Here is a 4,833-nt window from a genome sequence, read left to right as displayed (position 1 = left end):
GAGAAATTGGTAATGAGATATGGAAGTCTGTTAGAGGGAAGGAAGGAGGTCGATGCTTTATTTAAACAATGTCTTAAGTTATTTTTTGATACTGAAATGCAATAAAATATGGAAAACTTAATAAAAATTATATTTAAAAAAAATAAAAATAAATCTGCAGTGCTTTTCTTCTAGAAAAAAAGATGCCAATACCGTGTACCTTTGAGTACCCCCAGGAAAAAGCACGGTTAGGTAGTCCATATTAAAGATCATTGGCAGTGTAATGCTATACATAGGATAGAAGTCTACTCAGAAGCAAGTACCTCCAAGTTCAAGAGCCTTACTGCCAGGTAAGTGAGTTTAGGATTGTAGCCTTACTGTGGTTTAGCTTTCTCTTAGCCTCTTTTATGCTGTACTTCCCATTCTCAGCAATCAGAACTGCTGGTTTGCACAGCACACCGAGCAAAGACAATAGAAAATGTCTATGTAAGGTCATCATGGGCTGAACAAGTTCTGGTAGTTCAGCCCCACTCCTTTGCCTTCGCGGTCCTCAGTGAGAATTGTTGCCAGGCAACGGCCAATTGCCAGCAAGGAAAGACTTGCCTCCATTATGAGCTGAGTGAATTCAAGCTGCTCAGTTCCCACTCCTTTGTCCTCCAAGATTCTCAGTAGGCTTTGCTGCCTCTACGGTTTGAGGGTGAAGGTCAAAATCAGGGCAGACCCAAGAATGAGGGCAGGAAATGTCACCTGAGTTCCTCTGCTTGAAACCAGACTTGCCGTTTTTCATCTGGGAATCTTTTATAAGCTGCTCTGAGAAGTTCTCATAAGGCTATAAAGTGAGCTTCCTAGGGTTGATGGGAGTTGTTGAGTTGAGAGAGCTGGCATCCATCTGTCTTGGGAGATGATGGAAGAAAGTACCTTCGGGGGTAAAGTCAAACCATTGGAGAGTTACTGTCAGGATTCTGTCAGCGGCTCCCAGCTGGTTGTCCAGGTAAGTATGAAGACAAGGGAAAGTTTCTTACCGTCCTTTTTTAGGACCCTCGTACCTACGGGACCGCCTTTTCTGGTATGCCCCACGGAGAGACTCAAGGTCCATAAATAGCAACACCCTAGTGGTCCTGGGCCCTAAGGAAGTTAGAGTAGCTTCAACCAGAGCCAGGGCCTTTTCAACACTGGCTCCGGCCTGGTGGAACGCTCTGCCTCATGAGACCAGGGCCCTGCAGGATCTGATTTCTTTCCGCAGAGCCTGTATGACAGAGTTGTTCCACCTGGCCTTTGGCTTGGAGACAATTTGATTCTCTCCCCCTCTTTCTTTTTTCTTTTCCTTTCTCCTCCTGCGATGAGGCTACATTTTAATATTTTAATGTTTCAATATTTTAATGTTGTATTTTAATTTTGTTTTTAAGTTGTATTCATTCAACTTGTTTTTATTATTGCTTGTTAGCCGCCCTGAGCCCAGCCTTGGCTGGGGAGGGGAGGGTATAAATAAAAATTATTACTATTATTATTATTATTATTATTATTATTATTATTATTATTTCAATTTTTACAGAGAGATGCTATAGAACACAGCCTCTAGGATAATGGCATCCTGAGTGAATCTCCACCCCCATCTCTCCCACTTCCTCATTCGTCATTCTCATCATCTCCTCTGTGGGTGCTGCTACATGCCCTCTGTCTTTGAGCTCTTTGCTCTCCTACTTTTAAGGCTCGCCAGGTTCTGGCAGATGGATCATTTGGAATGCTTTCTAATGACAACATGTCAGCTGGGTGTTGTTCCAGCCCTCCCACGATTTCCCAGTTTTCCCCCTCATCTGCCTATGAGCTGTGACCTCCCTCAACGCCCTGTTGTAAATCTATAGTGTCTTCCTCTTCCTCCTCCTTGGAAGGGTCAGGATGGGGAGGGGGTCTCCACCATTCTCCTCTGCTCAGTCCCTGACAGTCACAGCGCCTGCTGTAGCTGTAGAGACCGATATGGGAGGGACATGTTTTGTTGCAGAGGGCAGATAAAGGTATCCATGTTCTGCTGCTACAGGTGCACCCTGGTGTTTTATCTCTTCAAGCTCCTCCCAGGAGTCACTCCTCTTCTGGTCACTGTTGTGGATGCATAAACTGACTATTTGTCTCCAGTGATGGGTACTGAAGTTCAACAACACCTAGGGAGCCAATGTTTCCTCACTCGTGCTCTAAAGAAATAAATACAATTAAAACTGCTGCCTGTCCCAGCTTCTCTAGGAACCTACCATGCAGAATATGTAGTTTGATAGTTAATAGTTTATCTCTATCTCTGTCTCTCTGCTATACAGTGGTACCTCAGGTTAAGTACTTAATTCGTTCCGGAGGTCCGTACTTAACCTGAAACTTTTCTTAACCTGAAGCACCACTTTAGCTAATGGGGCCTCCTGCTGCTGCCGCACCGCCAGAACACGATTTCTGTTCTCATCCTCAAGGAAAGTTCTTAACCTGAAGCACTATTTCTGGGTTAGCGGAGTCTGTAACCTGAAACATATGTTACCTGAAGTGTATGAAACCTGAGGTACCACTGTAATGCTTTACAGCAACTGGACAGACATTGTTTACCCATTGTGCCTCTTTCTTTCTTTCTTTCTTTCTTTCTTTCTTTCTTTCTTTCTTTCTTTCATCCCCAACCCTCTTTCTTTCCTTTTCTCATTCCCTTACTTATATGGACCTTACTTACATCACATTCAGAAATTAACCAACAAAATAAACTCATCTCCCAGTTCCAGTCTCAATTCCTGACAGGGTGTTTCAAGCTGCCATTCCTGTTTGCCCTTTTAGCTCACTCCCTGGTAGATGGAGATATTCTCTTTTGGTTGACACACAGCCACTGCTAGCCTTGTCTGTCTGACTGCATCCTTATCCTGCCTTAGCTCTGCCTAATTTCTATTCATGCTCCCATATGAATACTGCAAACAGTTATTTGGGCCTGCCAAAGCTTCCTGTGACCGGTGGCTGAAAAGGTGCTGAATAAAATTCAAAACATGAAGTCAGTAATAATGAGGTTTTGACAGTGCTACTGATAGTAGCCTGGCTTGAGAAATGATTTTAAACAGATTGCTCCTTGGGGGAAATAAAACATTTTATTTCAACCTGAGTTGCATAGGAGCAGCACTAAAAATAACTTCTATTAACTGTTCCATTCAAAGGAAAATGAATCAAGGAGTAATTACAATGCCTTAAGAAAAAAGTCAAGGATCTCCATCAGCTGGATGCATGGGGATTGTATTTCATTTATATTGTGCTAAAGAGAAGTTGAGCTCCGTATGAGGAGTCCAAAATTCACTGGGTGATTATTGGTCTGTGTTAAATTTAAAATCACGAAATAGTCTAGCAGTCAAGTTTGCAAAGATTGAAAGATCCGAAAGTCACAATGCCTAGTGCAAGTAAGAAGTAATAGGAACAGATTGTCAAACAATGTTCTTCTCTGGCACTTTCAAGTACAGTTTCTTTTGCAAATGTGGTTCACCACTGACAAGAACAATTTTCTTTGTCTCTTCAGCTTCTAAGGACATTCCTTACAGCCCACTCCTGGTCATAGGCTTCAGCTGCTGCAGTGCAAGCACAAAGGATAATATGTGAAACAACCAACAACCTTGAGATACCTTAATGACCAAAGTTTGGATGGCAAACACTTTCGTGGAGCACAGTCCATTTCATCATCCGATTCATATTCCTGAAACAGCAGCCAATCAAGGAGCAGCCAGTTGGCTTACAAACAAGACGAGGAAAGGGTTTTTTCCTGGTATGTTTTTGGAGGTTCTGAAAGCATTGCATTCATTCTTTCTTTTCTGTAGCACCACCAGTGTCCTTCACTCAATACGAGTAGTCAGGTCCCAGCTCTGAGGACTATGTTTGCACTGGAAATATACCTCAGTACAAATATTGTGCAACTCTAAATAAAATCAGGAGGGCAGATGCTACCAGCCAGCTTCATTTGACAACAATTTCACTGACGGCAATTTAATGAATAAACTTTTTTTTTTTGCAGAGGCAGGACAGTGTGGAAATGCTATCCTAGCTTTGGGTAACTGTTGCTTAACAGGAGAAAGAGGCAGGGAGGTCAGCATGGTGCAAACCCACTGGCAGGATCACCACATTGATTCCACTATTGTATTTGCACTGACTTCACCGTCTCACCCCTCTCTCTCCTCGCATAGCTGCTCCACCCCATCTGGTAAGCTGCTTCCCCCTTTTTGCAAGCAGAAACTGTAGGTGCAAACACTACAAGCAGGCTTTTTATCATTTCTGGCATTGTTTGCAAAAAAAGAAAAGGAAAAGTGATTCTGCTCCTGCACTAGGTTTGAATAGGACACAACCAAGTTTTAAGAAAAATCGAGAATGGATCTCTTTAATCCATAGTAGATGCTGCTATGACAGTTGCAATGAAAAGGCTAATATGAAGTGCACATCCCTGTATGTCCTTGCCTTTGGTCAGCAGTACCCAAAAGCTTGCTTTTCTGATATCTCTTTGTCTCGGTCGTTGTACGGAAAAGAAATGTTACCAATAGGATTGTTCAGGATATAGATTGTCTTGTTCCACACTTCTGACCTACACTGCAATGTTAACATAGATTAACAACTCACGACCTAAGAGGATTATTACAGTTTCTCAGATAAAGCAGGTAATTAATTCCCTGAGGGGACTAATGAAGCCATGTTTTGCTATAATCATGTTTAGTTTTCTGACTGTTTGAAAGGCAGCGCTAAAAACTGGACAAGTGGGGCAACAGCAAAGCATCAGGATGATATTTTACAGCAGGCTCATACCGTTAATCATTTGGTGAATTTCACACTCGACACCGCTGCGTATGAAGTAATCACATTATTGTGTCG

At 42.5% G+C, this 4,833-nt stretch overlaps 1 long non-coding RNA gene across 1 annotated transcript; it reads left to right on the top strand.

Annotated features, from left to right (window-relative positions):
• The first annotated feature begins 240 nt into the window (after positions 1-240).
• Positions 241-4,277, top strand: LOC309348122. The gene is made up of 2 exons (XR_014159187.1): positions 241-970; positions 3,500-4,277. It is a non-coding gene; the product is annotated as an uncharacterized lncRNA (long non-coding RNA).
• The last annotated feature ends 556 nt before the right edge of the window (positions 4,278-4,833 follow it).

The sequence above is a fragment of the Podarcis erhardii genome (genome assembly GCF_964252035.2).
Source record: "Podarcis erhardii genome assembly, chromosome: 8".
Classification (NCBI taxonomy): domain Eukaryota; kingdom Metazoa; phylum Chordata; class Lepidosauria; order Squamata; family Lacertidae; genus Podarcis; species Podarcis erhardii.
The sequence above is the reverse complement of the archived record's forward strand: the minus strand, read 5'-3'. Positions and strand labels throughout refer to the sequence as shown.